Source organism: Sphaerodactylus townsendi, linkage group LG12 (genome assembly GCF_021028975.2).
Source record: "Sphaerodactylus townsendi isolate TG3544 linkage group LG12, MPM_Stown_v2.3, whole genome shotgun sequence".
Classification (NCBI taxonomy): domain Eukaryota; kingdom Metazoa; phylum Chordata; class Lepidosauria; order Squamata; family Sphaerodactylidae; genus Sphaerodactylus; species Sphaerodactylus townsendi.
This window is the reverse complement of record NC_059436.1, coordinates 10851728-10868388: the sequence shown is the minus strand read 5'-3', so window position 1 is coordinate 10868388 and position 16661 is coordinate 10851728. Positions and strand designations below refer to the sequence as shown.

The window sequence follows — 16661 nt, the reverse complement described above, 5'->3', positions numbered from 1 at the left end:
CTGAACTCGAGGTCGACCAGAGAATGCCTCAGACACGAGCTATTCCTTTCTTCATTTAGAGTTGCAGCAGAAGGGGATCTCTTCTGAAAGCCCTCAGCATCTTTGTTTAATTTCATCGGAAGACAGGGCTGCAGGAAGAAACCGCATTTTTTTCACTTTCTCCCATGGAGAAAAATAAGGGTCTCATCTTCTGAGTTGCAGCAAGGGCTGGCCTTTGACCCCTGCCAGACACAAGAAAGGTGTCTGCCCTGAAAGACAAGCTTGTGTTGATCAGCAGAATGAATAAAGCTATGAGAAAAGGAGGGGGAATGTTTTATCCAAAACACATGTTTTTGCCACTATTCTAGTTATCTGGAATATTTCCTGCATGTTTGTTGCCATGGCAACTGGCCCAGCATGAAAGACCTATTTACTAGGCCCTAGGATAAGAAACAGCCATGTGTTGTCAATTTTAAAATGCTCTCTCTCTCTCTCTTCTCCACCCCCCACCCCAAATCTCTCCCCCTCTTATAACAGTCCCCCTATGCTTCATTCCCGGATGGTACGGAGCCTAAACCCCCAAGACAAGAACCATTCCTCCTGCTCGCATCATTCTCAAGTAATTTTGTTTTCTCCTTGAGTGAGGTTTTCTTGGCTCCATGTGGAGAGTGACTGGGCAAGAAGCCATGGTGGGATTGGGGGTGGGGGTTTGCTTTGAAGGAAATGTTAAGAAAAGGGTCTGGTGCCTGAGAGCAGAGATTTGAACAGGGGAGGATTCCAGAGTGGACAGGAATTTACTGACGGAGCTGAAGGTAAGGGACCGCTTCACATTTTGGGGAGGGAAAGCCAGCGAATTGACTGAGGCATATCCTATCCCCCTTTTTCTTTCCCCTGAGCTTCTCAGATACATCAAGAGGGTGTCTGTGAAAATTTCACCCCTTTCCCCCCTTGCTGCCTTTTTCTGCAAAGTGAACAGCTTGTCGACAGCCAAACCTCTGGGAAAATATTTACTCTACGAAGTGGCAAGACTGCCTGCTGAGGGAGCTGAGCTGGCATTTGCGCTTTCTGTTCCAAGCTGCAAATGTGAGCACGTTCACAAGAGGACTGAAATCTTATTGCAGGGTTTTCAGGTAGAGCAGTCAAAGGAAGTGAAGACACACGTAAAGGGAGAGCCATCAGAAGGGACTGTTTGAGGAGCAACGCCTCCTCGCAGGTGTCCTTGCGAAAGCATCCTTTCGATTCGCTAGGGATTGCTGCTCTGGCAAACAGTCTCTGTCCAGACTGGTCCTAAATGCAGCACATGCTGGACACAGTCGAGCTTCTGTCTTGATTGAGTTTGTTCCCAACTGAATTGGAGTCTTCTGGGACACATTTGCAGCATCAGGTCAGCAGGTGCATGCCTGTTGAGGTATTGCTTTAATTAAAACCAGTCCAGGTAATGATCCTGGATTCATTATCCTAATGAAATACAAATGTGAAGGGTTGTTTTTTTAAAAAATGTTCCTTTGTTGATCGAATGAGGAATAATTTGGAAATGTGCATACATTGAAAGTGAGGTGTAACCCCATCCATGTCTTTATACCAGTGCTGTTCGGTCTTGCTTCTCTGGAATAGCTGGTGCTTTTGAGGGAACAGTCTGCCATCTTGCTTTTTTTTTGTACTGTAAAGGAAGGGCCAATGGTATATCCTGTCATAGGTGCTTGAGGAGTCTAAATGCAAGTGAACAGACAGATGCTGAAGCCCTCTTAGAAGCACATGCTTGGGCTCAAGTGTATACAGAATCTGAGGTGTATACAGGTGTATACAGAAACAGAATAAAGTTATCACTGAGTGATGAACCAGGTTGTGTAGACAAATCTAAGATGTACTGGTATAACCACTTTTACTGCCAGAAGGTGGGATGGGGAAAATGAAGGTTGTTTATTTTACATTTTTGATAATTGCTTGATCTGTGTGGAGGACAATTTCTGAAGGTCAAATATGACTTGTGCCCCTTCACTGCCAGGTGCCAAGCAAAGCTCAATGATTGTATTTGTTAGGAGGAAGAGATGGCGTCATGGCAGCCAGTGCAGTAAACTATGGTATAGCTAGACTAGGATATGAGAAACTCAGGTTCAAATCTCCACCCTGCCATGGAAGCTCACTGGGCTAGTCACTCTCTCCATCAACATGATCTGCCTCACACTTTTGTTGATATCTTCCACTGATATTCCACTATAGGCAAGAAGCTGTTTAGGTCCACCATGAGCACAGGGATACCATCAATTGCATGACATTGAAATCCAGCCAACACAGCTTTCCCTGTCACTGTTCACATGAACCTGCCTTACAATAGCTACAGTTGCCAGCTCCAGTTTAGGATTTGGGGCAGAGGCTGGAAATGTGTTGTTTGGAGAGAGGAGGAAGCTCAGCCAGTTTGGGATACCATAGAGTCCACCCTCCAAAGCAGCTGTTTTCTCCAAAAGAACTGATCTCTGTCATCTGGAGATCAATTGTAATTCCAGGAGATCCCCAGGCCCCACCTGGAGGTTGATGACCTTAAGTTAATGTATGTACTATCTGTGTACAGTGTACATTTGATTTTTCTTCATACGACATTGAGTAATTTTCATGTTACAGTTGATGCATGTACAACTGAATAAATAATTGAAACCTCACATTTATCCATGTACTGCTTCCTGGCTTCATTTGTAAAGTGAATGTATATTGGCTCTTTCTTACGAACAGATGTGCACATGTGCATACAGGCTGTACCTGTGTCCCCTGTCATCTGTGAACAGGGATAGGGAGTGAAACCATTGGCCCATCAAAGTCAGCATTGTCGACACACTGGCAGACTCTTTTAAACTGGGGATGCTGGCGACTGTATTTAAGACCATCTTCACAGAAAACAGATGCTCTACCACTGACTTGTGGCTCTTCCCTTGTATCCATAGGCTTGGAAAAACTGTGCCTGTAAGGTTTCTGTCTGTCATGCTGAGGTTAAAGCTATGGTAACCCTGGCAAATACAACAAACTGCACCCCATTCAAGCATGAAGCTACACTGTTTGCCAGTCTCGACATTCCACTGAATTTCAAAACCTAGAAATTCTGAACTTTAATCAGAAACAACTGGAATTTAAGTGGGAGTTTTTAGTGAAACAAAGTTCTTGTGATCCAGCAGGGCAAACTAGGCCATCCTCATGGTCCTTTGGGGGCTGTGGATGAGTGATAAAGCAAAGTTCTCCTTTTGCATTCTTTCCGATGGATGTGAAGGGACTATTTCCATACCTTTAGCCAAAACAATGCCTCCTACCATCCTCTAGGAGCAAAGATGCCAACAACATTCATTCTGGCATGTGCATTACCTGGCAAAAGCATAGTGTAACCATCATGAGCCAAGGAAAATACCTCCTGACATTCCTTTAGAAAAAGAAAACCATGATTTTCCTTGCAATATGAAATAACTTGAATATTGAAAACAAACAAAGGCCAGTAACAGGTCAGCTATTAAAATAATTCCTTGGACAGTGCCTGAAGGACTGCCTTCTTCCATATTAACCTAATTACTCTGGTCACGCTTTAGTTGCCTCTGCCATCTGAGGCTATTCTGGTGGCAGCCCGAGAAAGGGCAATTGGGATCCGAAAACTTTGGAACTCCCATCCTAGGGAGATGCATCTGTCTCCCTTTGCCAGTGTCTTCCGCCATTGGCTGAAGTCTTTCTTGTTTCATTTGGCATCATCAAGAACTGTTATTGGCCATTCTGCTCTGTTGTCTGATATGTGTTCTTATTGAAGTAATTTATCATTTTAAATGTGGTTTAATTGTTCAAATGTTGTATTGCTGTTTATGTGCACAGTCTTGGGGTCCCTGATTGGGAGGACAAGAAGTATTAACATGTTTTAAATAAATAAGTCTACATGCACACAGCTGCCAGAGTTTTGGAAACTTTCCTTGTAGGAGCCTCACGAGTATGTATAAAGTGCCATCAAGTCATAGCCAACTTATGGCAACCCAGTAGGATTTTCAGGGCAAGCGACTATCAGAGATGGTTTGCCATTGCCTTCCTCTGCATAGCAGCCCTGGTATTCCTTGGTGGTCTTCCACTGAAGTACTAGCCAGTTCACTCCTTCCAGCAGTGATGGGAGCCAGGAGGCAACATCACCCTGCAATGCCTATTGCTAAGCCAAAGTGTAGCACTAGACTAGCAGGACTGGAGAAACCCAAGTTCAAATCCCAATTGGTCACAAAACGTACTTTATATCTCTCACATTAACATGTCACAGAGTTCTTGCGAGAATCACATATTCACCACAGGAGCTGTTCGGAGGAAGGGTGGGACCAAAATGTATTTTAAAAAATAAGATACTACTGCAAATGGATCAGCTATTTTGCTGCTCTTAAGTGTAGCTTAAACTTCAGGGTCAAGTTGGACTTGAAGGGGAGATTTGTGAAGTTACCATCTGTAACATTTTTAGGTTTACAGCTGCTATAGAACAGGGAAAGGGGAAAGTTCAGATCAAAGTTATGTTGGATGCCACCTGGAGATCTCCTGGTATGACAACTGATCTGGAGATCGGTTCCCCTAGAGAAAATGATTACTTTAGAGAGTAAACTGTATGGCATTGTACCTTAATGAGGTAGCTCTGTATAACCCTTCTTTCCATGCCATTTTCCAAGTCAGACCCCCACCCCCTCCACCCCGCATACACACAGATGATGCTTGTCCCGTAGGAAGAAAAACTACAGGCACCTGTAGATTTTCCCTTTGGGGCAAGTAGCAATACTAAGTGAACAATTTGCATCAGAGTATTGCTACGGAAAGAAAAGACTCAGTTCCTTTTTACATACCACCATGGCACTAAAATGAGTGGGGTCCTCTGTGGCATAGAAAATGAGCATTGGAGATCCAACTGTTGATCTCCTGCAATCTCATTTTCAATCTTCCTTTAGCAACTGTGCAAATCCTGCTAATAGCAAAGCTGCAGAACACACTGCCTGAGACAGGTCTGCCCTTTGCGCTCGTTCAGCCAGCTGAAGCGAATCGATCTCTCTTGATCCCAAGCTGTGAAATGCCAAAGCCATCTCAGCGCCCTTTTCCAAGAGGCTGCAGTTTGTTTCAAGGCAGCCGTGGCATGTGCCAGGACCTGAAGTGCCCAGACGTCCAGGGCCTTGTTTAGAATAACAGCATGTATGCCTGTGGCAAGAACAGCCTATAAAAGGCAACGCAAGCGGAGGGTGTGTAGAGGAGAAATATAAACAGACTTCAGGGTTAGAGACATACTTTGTGGGGAATAAAGAAACCTCCTGAGCTCCAGGGTGGGTGAGACTGGATGAAGCTGGGCAGAGAAGCAGTTTGCACAGAGTCAAGTTTGACGAGCTGAAGCTTAAAATTGATCCAGAGGAGAGCTCAAGTTGGTTCCATCCTTTTGGAATATTGTAACAAATATTAGAACACCTTTGCAGAGATTCACATGGCTTTCGTCAGATCTGTTGCCTGTTCATCCGGGACCATGGTTGGGGGGGCCGAGGGGTGGGGTGCGATGGGCACGTGCTCCGACCTGAATATACTCTTTGTTTCATCAAAGTTTTATTTGTACAAAACTGCACTTTAAAATGTGTGATATTGCAGCTCCCATTTAAAGAACAAGATCTTGTGTGGGGGAGATGTTTGGGGGGATAGTTAACTTGGTGGGTATGCAAAAGGAGGAGGAGGAGAGAGTCTGTTTTATCGAGAACAGTTGTCTTTATAAATAGGCAGTAAAGTCTGCTGGTAGGTGGATAGGAAGATTCTAGCTTCAATTCCCCACTATAAGTCATGAAGGTAACTGAGTAACGTATTGTCAAAGCCTTTCATGGCCAGAATCAACTGGCTGTTGTGGGTTTTCTGGGCTGTGTGGCTGTGGTCTAGTAGTTTTTGCTCCTAACATTTTCCCTGCATCTACGGCTGGCATCTTCAAAGGTATATTACGGTGAGATGTGTTTCTTACTGTGCCATGGAGAGAAACACATCTCCCTGTGGCTTATGTCTGAAAATGCCTGCCATAGACGTGGGCGAAATGTTAGGAGAAAAAACTACCAGACCACGGCCAGACAGCCTGGAAAACCCACACCAGCCTGCAACTGAGTAATTTTGGGCCACCAACTCACTCTCTTTCCAATTTACCTACCTGACAGGGTGGCTGCGGAGCTAAAATGGAAGGAAGGAAGGACAGAATGAAAGTGTATGTGAGCAGTCACTAGATATAAGAATCAAAAATAATAAATTTTTCATGGAAGCAAGTATCTTCTGTGACTGTATCTATGTGTAATGAAAAATATCTTTTGATACTAGCTATACAACTGTTCAGAGATATATCAGTACTACAGAAAGCCAGCGTGGTGTAGCGGTTAAGAGTGGTGGACTCTAAACTGGAGAACTGGGTTCAGCTCCCCACTCCGCACAAAGCCTGCCAGGTGATTTAGGGCCAATCACAGTTCTGTTCAGACTCTTTCAGCCCACAGAGAGGCAGGCAATGGCAAACCACCTCTGAATGTCTCTTGCCTTGAAAGCCCTACAAGGTTGCCATAAGTCAGCGATGACTTGGTGGCACTTTCCACCACTACATCGATACAATACCAGCAAAAATCCTGTGACTGTGAATTATGTGATTCTTCTAGGTACAAGCCATTATAATGTGGGTTGAAATGTAGCTTGGGCTAAAGGCAGACAGCTGAAAGGCAAGCGGGCCCCAAAACGTTGGACACACAGGCAGTTGCCTTCTGCCTCAGGGTCATGATCACATCACTGGGATTATTTGGCAGATCATCTGGTCACACGGGGTGGGGCCGCCGTGAAAATGCAGGAGCGAGCCCATCCCAATAGGAACCAACTCTCTTCCGCTGCGCAGGTGTTTAGGCGCAGAGGCTGGAGTGGAATCTCTCCAGATTGACAACAGCTTTACCCAGAGGAGCATCTGCCATCATTCATGAGCACAGAGTGCAGTGTGCGGCCCTGAGGCTATCCAGAAGGTCAGAACTCTGACCCCTGAAGACTCAGCCCCCACAGGCAGGAATGTGTTTCCACAGCAACCTGTTGGGTTTGGATTTCCCCCCACTTATCAAGGGGACAGTTTCTGTTTTGGCAGCTAATGGAGCAGCCTGGGAGTGTAACTGGATCCACAGCTGGAATTAAAGTAATGGCTTGGCTTGTTTAAGAAGTGTGATGGATGGGGAACCCCTTGGGGTGCGGGAGGGAGAGAGGTGGGATGCTCAAGGCCGAGTCCGGGGAGTCAGTGCTGAAAGCAAAAGGCCACCTGTCCTGGTTGCTTCCGAGCCCTGGTTTTAATTTGAGTCCCTCCTGAGTTGTTTGTGGTTTGGTGGGTGGTTAGACGCTAACTGGAGAGATCTGCCGAGTGGCAAAGCCAAGCTGTTTGCTTTCGCTGGGAGTCCTTGCCGGCTTTGAGGATTTTTCCTTTCAAGTGGTGTCTGAGGTTGTGTTGTGGGGAACGTGGGCAAACATGAGTCCAGATAAAAATGAAGCTCTCAGGAAGACTCAGCACAGAGGAAGAAACTGGAAGCACAGAGCGCAAAAGAATGTACAGCCAAGCGAGGGGGAGGAAAAGATGGTGGTGGTGGTGGTGGTGGTGGTGGAAGCATCTGAGGCAGATGGCCGCTTACAGAGTAAAATGGGGGGACACATTTGGTTCCCACTGGAGTGAAAAGTGGGGTATATATCAAGTAAAATAAAATAATAAAATAAATTAACAAAGTTACACCCTTCAAAGCCCATGGATGGATGTGACTCCGTTTAGGGTAGCTCTGCACATTTTTAAAAACTCTGGAGACACCGTGAGAGTCCTGGCTACATAACAGCAGTGTGCAGGCATTAAATTGAACTTACAAAGGTCAGGAGAAGATAAAATTAATAACTGCCAAACGTCACACATTGCGGCTACAATCTCACCACAGATTTGTGGCTGGACCTTCCACATTAATTCCCAACATTCTATCCTCTGCATCAGTCCAGCAGCTTCAGATTAATTCTGCCTCATAAATAAGTCGAATTCAATGGTCTGCTACAAATTCCCGCAACTGGCTTGCATAGTATTAAATAGATATTGTCCCTATGAACATTCCCCGTTTAAATGCCCCATTTGAGTTAAGTTCTGTGTCCTTTTGCTGCCTTTCTTTCAGGCTTTAGGATGCCATGGGAAAGTCTCAGTCCTCTATGGGACATAAAGCCCATTCCCCCTAGCACTGCACATCCCAAGTACTAAGACCTGCTCCCTGCAATGAAAAAAAGGTGGGGGCTTGTTGTCCTGAGAAGACTACTCCCCAGGTCTGCATGCAAAAGGCTGCGGCAGGAGGTTGAGTAGGCGTGGGCACCGCACAGCAGACAGTGGGATTTGCATACATCAAAGACGCAGACAAGGGGCCTGCCATGCATTTGTCAGCCCGAGTTAGAGATGATACAGGCCACAGCCATTGTCTGGCCCTTAAGCTAGCTCTGAAAAGATCCACTTTCAATATCTGAAATTATTTCTCTCTTGGTTATGAGAGCCGAGTGGAAGCTGCTCGTTGCGGGGTTTCCAACTGTGTAGCCAATGGGGATTTCATAGCCCTGAGCAGCAGGGTGGCCCCTTTATGAGAAGATGGGGTTTTCCTGTGGGAAGAAAGGTTGACCTGGGCATGTCTGTGACTGTGGAAGTTCAGAACCTTGGACAGGCCTTGTCATGTCTTGGAGATGATATTGAACATGAATTAAACAAGCCCAGCCAAATGACCCTAAGTGCAGGAACAGGTTATGTTGTTTCAGTTCGCCCAAGATCCACATATGTATAGTGTTCCTCTGACTGTGTTTACCCTTTGCTGGAGGGGAACCTTCCAGGAGATATTATTTAGCTTCCAGCAGCCGGTGGGATGCAAACTTTCAAATCCCCATATGGTTTGGGACCAACATACCTAGGGTAGCCAGTTCCAGGTTGGGAAACACTTGAAGATTTTGGGGGTGGAGCTGGCAGAGGGTGGGTTTGGGGGAGAGGAAGGGCTTCAATGAGGTATAATGCCATAGAATGCATTTCCCAAAGCAGCCATTTTCTGATCTCTGTTGCCTGGAGATCAATTGTAATCCCACCTGGATGTTAATAACCCTACCTGAAGGACCACCTGCTCCCTTATGAGCCTGTCTGACCATTACGGTTATCCTTAGATGGCCCCGCCTACAGAGGTTAGGTGGGTGGCAACCCGGGCCAGGGTCTTCTTAGTTGGTATCAAGCCTCTGGAAATATTTCCCCAGGCCAGGGACATTCATCCTTCTCTTTCTGTTGCCATCTTCCAACAGCAGATGAAGAATTTTTGTTTTGTTTGGTGTTCCCTCAGTGATCCCTTATTCCTGACCAATGTTTTAATGTTTGCTTGTATGTTTTTGTCTTTGTTTTTATGTCTTTTTTATTTTTGCTCTGTTTTTTTCTTGTTTCAATGATGTGCATTTTTGTGGGAATGGCTTTTTTAAACAGTTTTAAAATGTGGTATTTTATTATGCAAATTTTAATTTGTTGCCATGTTGATGGGTCTTGTAAAGGTAGGAAAGCAGAATAGAAACTTTGTAAAATAAAACTGAACAAAATGGTGTAAATGGTCAGAGTAGGACCTGGGAGACCCAGCCCCAATTCCCACAATGTTATGGAAGTTTGCTGGGGAACTTTGGGCCGAATGGTCACTCTCACTCACCTACCTCACAGGGTGGCTTTAATGAAGATAAAATGGAGGACAGAACAGTGTTGTAAGCCACTTTAGGTCCCCATTTGGGGAGAAAAATTGAGTATAAATGTCTACACAAATAGATTCATTTCCTAACTGACCTCTACTACAATTTCCAGTTTTATATTATTCTCAGAAATCTGCTGATCTTCTCACTGGGCAAAGACTGGAAGCCAATGGGGAAGTAAGTAGTGGTCTGGGATAAGGGGGAAACTGTCCAGACCAGAGTAACAAAGGGAAGATACACCCGGTGTTAAGAACTGGAGGCTGGGAGAAGCCTGGACCAGTTTTTGTTGCCATAGATATCAGGATGTAAACATTGCCTCAGGAGTCTTGGATATGAAAATTGCTGGTGGCATTTTTGGTTGGGCAGGGTGTTCACTGAATAAATATTTCTCTCCCACTGCAATCCAGTGACACTTTCATTGCTTTTTTCTTCATAAACAAGAAGTCTGAGACACTCCAACTTTGTTTGTTTGACTTTGAAATGTTATCATTTACGGAATCCACAGTGACAGAAGGCAGAAAACTCTACTTGGGACTTTTAATAGCTGCCTGTCAGGCTGAAATTCAACAGGTAAAACTTCCCTTCAAGGTGTTGGAGCCCACCAAAATGGTGACAAACTTTGATCTGGATATGAGGAGTTGTAGCTGGTTTGAAGCTACCAAGAAAGTTTAGTGACAGAGCAGAGTCTCCTTACCTGATGAGAGGTCTGATCTCCAAGATCTATTTATCTAATAGCGTAAATGTGGCTCCATCTGTGGATACTTAAATTTGGAGACTGGGACCACACTTACCCAAAATAGAGAGTTCTGCAAACTTGGGAGTCTCTCCAAGTTTGCAGAAAAATCTGAAAACATTTTTAATAATAGGGGGTTTTTTTGCCAATAAGTCACATCTGACTATATAAGGTTTTCAAGGCAAGAGAAGTTCAGAAGTGGTTTGCCATTGCCTGCCTCTGTGTCATGCCCCTGCTATTCTTGGAGGTCTCCAAGTGTTTTGAGGTTGAAAGTATAGCAATCTCCATAATGAAGGGGGCTGTTTCTAAATGGATGGTTTCTCAAGGGACAAAGAGGATACCTTCTGGGGGCTGATTTTTCACTGTCAAAATGCCCCGTGGTAGATCTGGGACCACACCTGCCATGGCACTTTTGGCCCCACTTTTGACTCTTCACTGCTTCCTGGTTCAACCTGGGACTTGAGGCAGGGCTGGCGCATTATGCCCCAACTGTTTCTACACGAGCTCAGCACTTCTCCATTTGTACCACGAGCTCTTCCGCAACGTCTTCCACACATGCACAGACAACCTCCATTTCTCATGCTCCGATTGGCTGAATCTCCCCCCGCCGCTCCCCCCACACACTTTCACTATTTTAGTTTTAAATGACACTGAACACAAAACAGGTGCTGAGAATTGGCACCCTCACCCCCCCCCTGTCTAAAATTCTTGCATGTGCGAGAGAATAGCCTCTGTGTCACTTTTCTGAAGTTTCTCCCCCTGTGTTTTTTCCCACTGCAAGGGGGGCAGGGCGCCGAATCTCAGTGCCTGTTCATTAGAGGGGCGGACCAGAGCGATGAGGTGGGGAAAATGGCCCTGATTCTGCTGCCGAGGAATTTTTCATGGTAGTGGAAGCCACCGGAGCAACAAAGGGGCATTTCAAAAGAACCTCAACTTTGGCGGCTTTTGAAATTCGCGGAGCAAAGCCAATGCTGCGGGGTGCCGCCAGGGCAACAACATGGCAAACAAGCTGCAGTGCTGGGAGCCGTGAAGAACTCCCGGCTGCACCGGAGTATTCTCCATGCTAACAACGGGGCATTTTTACCGTGAAAAATCAGCCAGGTTCTTTTGAAGCACTAGCTATTCCAGCACAGTGGAGCAAAGACAAGACTGGCTCTTTTTGAAGAAAAAACAATTTGGCAAAGAATAATTAGGTACCACGAAGGCCAATGATGGGTTCCCAAGGACACCATGTTGGAGATTGCAGGTTTGAACAAATGACATTGCATAAATGGAGATAACTGGTTTTAGAAAATGGAACAAATTACTGGTATAAACAAATAAGAGATCAAATTTCTTAGCCTAGAAGTGTTTCCTCGGGCCAGAGTGTGAGGTAGGGTGGGGTGAGGTGGGGAGGGAAAACATGGTGTTTGGCTCTGCTGCAGCATTATTAATATGTTGCTAGTTAGCGCCAAATACATTTGGCAAATTGTTGTAATGCAGGTACAAGCCATGATTAATTCAGGATATGGTTTCTGCCTGAGGTCTCACAGCTGCTTATCACATATGCGTGTTAATTCGAAAGTTTTTTTCCCCCCAGGAAATAAGTTCCACACACTATTGCAACCAACACAAGCTGTAAATCTGCAAAGTGGGGGACCAGGGTGCATCTCAAACACGGCAGACTTCTGTGTGGTTTGTTCTACTAATCCTTCCTTAGAGCAGAGACAGACTGAAGAGACTGAAGAGGCAGAAGTCAGGAATGTAGCGAGCTTTTTGAATACTACTTTATATTAACCCCACATGTAGAAAACTAACAAGGAAAAAGTTTACCATAGCCTTCTCTGTGATTTGCTAGCTTATATATATATTCCCCATATATATATGGGGAAGCATTCAACAACTTAGCTTACCTGGAACGTGGAAGTAGAACAAGTTACCAGCTCAGTGTACCTACTTTGGGTCTGATGGCGGACACCTGCAACAGTGTGAGGTGGTAGTTCCACAGGGTAGAAATGTCCTTCAGGTGGCATGTGGGATGTCATGTTTGGAATCAATCCATAGTCTTGCAAGGGCACTAATAGACTAGTTAATTAAATTCCCATTGTTTAAGGATTAGTAATGCACAGAGATTCTAGAGGAATGCCTAACAGAATCGATGCTGTCTATAAACTCTTTGAGGGTAATGGATTGGTGGGTGCTAGAAGGATGCTGTCAATTCAACTTGACAAAAAGGATCAGTGAACTATCCATGAAGACAGATTAAGACAGTGGTTCTCAACCTGTGGGTCAGGACCCTTTTGGGGGCCGAACGACCCTTTCACAGGGGTCGCCTAACACTCTACATCAGTGTTCTCTTCTGTAAAATGGATAAATGTTAGGGTTGGGGGTCACCACATCATGAGGAACTGTATTAAAGGGTCACAGCATTAAGAAGGTTGAGAACCACTGGTTTAAGAGTTAATGCTCTTCTGCAGATTTTCCGACAGAAACAGAGGCTGTTTCCGCATGGGCAGAATACAGCATCCCAGGGACTCTAAAAACAGTGTCCCTGGGGAGGAGTTCGCACAGCCGCCACCGCTGCATCGCAGCAGCGGCGGCCTCGCAACCCCCGAGTGGCACAAAGCTGCTGTTTCGGAACCTCGCTCCCTGAGCTAGGTTTTTCGGAAACAGTGGCTTCCAACCGGTGCCGTGCGAATGGCAGCAGCTGGAAGGCGCCATTCCCCCCTTTCCCGAACGCCTTACTGTCCCTCCGACCTTCCGGCGCGTTGCCCAGGCGAGGGGAAATGCCCCCCCTGCCCTGCGACTCCAGAGCTGTCACGCAGGGCAGGGGGCGTGTCCCCTGGCCTGGGCGACACACCAGAAGGTCAGAGGGACAGTAAGGCGTTCGGGGGACGGCGCAGCCTCTGCACAGGCTGTGCCACCTTCCCCGTCCCTACCAGGACTGTCCATGCGAACGGTCCCGGGGGGTTGCATCGGCGTCATTTATGCCGACGCACCCCCGCAGCGTGGCCGTGCGGAAACGGCCAGAGAGGGAAAAGGTTCACTGTTGCAGGCCAGTTCCGGAGGAATGCAAAGTGCTTGACTAGTGAAGTTCTACCTTCTTCTTTTTGGTAACTACTACATTTTGAAGTTGCTAACCATTTTCAATTATTGCCGTCTGTCAACACTTGCTTAGACTGTTTCTCATTTCTTTTATAACTTTCCCCTTAGGCCTGCTATTTTCCATCTCTAGCGTTAGCCAGAAGGTGGCTTGTTTTGGAAAGTTTAATTAAAATTGTTCAGCCATTTTACAGGCATTAGAAAGGTAACTTCCCCCCCTCTGTACAAACAAATTGTCTAAACTCTCCTGCACTCAATTAACTCAGTGACGGAAGAGTATCACTCTTCAGTATAAAACTCCAGATCTACTTGCAAGGCTTTGTACAAGAATAAGCAGAGTCATAAAAATACACTGTATAAGGATATGTCAAAAAAGGTTATGATTTCTATGGAGGCCCATGAAATGTTCTATAAATTTACACCACTACAGCCCAAAATGGTGGTTTCTGACCAATGTTATAATTTCAGCCTTTCTTGCAGTATTGCCTATTCCCTCTTTAAGCTTTTTTCCACCTTTCAGACTCATTTCTTCAGCCTTCGTGCCTTCAAACCTTCCTTCTTTGGTCTTGTCTCCTAGACCTCTGCTTGTTCTATGGCTGGACTCTTCTGCCACTCTTCAGGTTCAGAGCATATGATACAGGAAGCGAACTTATACCAACTCAGATAATCAGCCCATTTATCCCCATACTGTCTGCTCAGACTGTAACAGTGAGACCTTCAGGAAGGTATTGAGAAAAAAATTGCTGGAAAGTGAATATCCAGAAATGATGTCACATGACCAACATGAAGCTCTAGGGTTTGGACAAAATTAAATGGTTACCGATTCTAGCTTTGCCATCCTTTTAACAATGAGATATCAGGGCTTGAACTTGTGAGCAGGGGAGGAGCTGTGGCAGAGCATCTGCGACAGAGCATCTGATTCGCAGGTAGAAGGTTCCAGGTTCAATCTCCAGCATCTGCAGTTAAGGGGACCAGGTCACATCCACCTAATATGATGTGGGAAACTACCTGAGACTGAGCAGAGGTCTTGGCAGTAGAACAGTCCATGCCCCTCTTGATAGACCGAAGGCCTCATAAGGCAGTTTCATGTGTTTGTGTATGTATGTGCTCATCTTTCTGAGTGTAAAGCATGTAGTTTATCATTTATCTGTAGACAGGGATGTTCAGGATCAGAGAAATTCAGGTCTGATCCGAAAACCTTCTGACTCTATTGGCTTTCTGTGATCTTGGCCTACAGTGTAGCCAAACACTGCCAGAGGTTCCTGAACATGACTGCAAATGCTTGATTCAACTCCTCCTTGGTAGACACCATTTGTAAGCACCCCTGTCCTTATTAAAGAAATTCTCATTTCCTGAAATTATATTTTTTTGCCTGGCCAGTTTGAGGAATGGTTCCTTGGGCTATCAGTACTGAGAAGGTTTTACGCTTTGAGTCCGAATTACTCCTTGGATGCACCGGTACGTTCAGTTTTTGCAGTTTTGATTGGATAGCCAGCTGTGGCCTTTCCTGAGCTGTGATGCATGCTCTGGTGACATCTGTTAAATTACTGCAATGTGCTCTCAGTGGGCCTACTCTTGAGAAGTTGGTACAGAATGCTGCAGCCAGGCTGTTGACTGTAATGGACCATCGGGCTCTTGTGAGGGCAGACAGGCAGGATAGAAATGTTGTAAATACATCTAATAACGTGTCGGTGTATTCCTATCACTGATTGTTCTCAAATCACTCTTGTCTATCTCATCTGCTTCTGGAGTTCTGAAACAAAGTTCCAGAAGAATTGGGGGATAGGGTTGTCTCACTTTCCTAGGCCTGAAGCCCTAGATTACCCGAATCCAGATCTGTGAAGAAGTTGAGGAGACAGTGAGGAAATTGTTGTCCCCCTCCTCGCCAATTCCTGGAAGAGTCAGGAGTTTTTGTTTGAAGACAGCTCTTAATTTCCTGCCTTGCCTGCTTCAAAGCTGGCGGGTGCCTGAGGGAGTTTGCAGGGCTGCGACTGCTCCCTTGCCAGGGCTGAGGTGCGGGAGTTCCTGGCGAAAGTGACAGAACATGATGGCTGTTTTTCAAATGAGCTAAATTACTGACAAGGGGGGTGTTGCCTTCCTTAATAGTTTGGTTAAAAACCAGACAGGCAGCTAGACTGAAAGCAGGGAAAGTTGGCTGGTAAAGACCAGCGTAGACAGAAAGGTATTTTTGAAAGTTTTCTTGTCCCTAAAAATGGTTAAAAAAAACCCAGCAGTTTTTGACTAAAGGTTGGGCCCTTGAAAATATTAGTAACAATAACAGTTCTGTCTAATGTTTTACTGGGGAAGAGGGGGTAGGGTTGCCAACTCTGGGTTGGGAAATTCCTAGAGATTTCGGGCTGAAGTTTGGGGAAGGCAGGGTTTGGGGAGAAGAGGACTTCAGTGGGATATAATGTCATAGAAACCACCCTCCAAAGTAGCCATTTTCTCCAGGATCACTGGTAGGGTTGCCAGCTCTGGGTTGCAAAATAGCTGGAGATTTTTTTGGGGGGGGGAGCAGCGGGAGCTTGAATCTGGGGCTTGGAGAGAGGAGGGATTTCAGTGGGCAGTAATGCCATAGTGGCCTTCTTTTCCAAGTGAACTGATCTCTGATGCTTGGAGATCAGTTGTTATCCCTGGAGATCTCCGACCACCTCCTGCAGGTTGGCAACCCCGGTAACTGATCTCTGTAGTCTGGAGATCAGCTGTAATCTCACAAGATTTCCAGGTCCCCCCTGGAGGTTGATAACACAACGGGAGAGTTGGGAAACCTATTTCTCTGCCTCTGGTGACCCTCGGGGTTACCAGGCCTCCCACTACCAGCCCTCATTGCCTGCTACTGCTCTGAATGTTGGTAGGAGAAACCTTTTTTTCTTTTAAGTCAGCACCTGCCCTCTGACCTCACTTCTGAGGAAAACCCAAAAGTGATACCAGTCAGCTCTAGGAATTGTTGGAAACTATATGGTACCTCTATTTGTCCCACCTGCCCCATCTCCTACTAGTTGGTTGCTTTAAAAGAATTTTATATGAGCTTCCAGTATTATCTTTCAGACAATTCCTTTGCCCTGTATCTTCATGACTTCCTTGTGCTGTAGTTTGAGCTAACATCTAGACACTTCCTCTGAGTCTCCAAATGAAGATC

General features: G+C 45.7%; 1 protein-coding gene across 2 annotated transcripts in view; it reads left to right on the top strand.

The window, feature by feature from the left end:
* The first annotated feature begins 561 nt into the window (after positions 1–561).
* CDON (cell adhesion associated, oncogene regulated) overlaps positions 562–16661 on the top strand; it is a 111807-nt gene continuing 95707 nt past the window's right edge. The window contains exon 1 of one of the 2 annotated variants that reach the window (XM_048512324.1): positions 562–598. The gene's annotated coding sequence lies outside the window, so the exon portion shown is untranslated. Of the gene's footprint in view, positions 599–637; positions 792–16661 lie in introns of those variants that run through there. The other variant, XM_048512321.1, reaches the window with a different exon arrangement.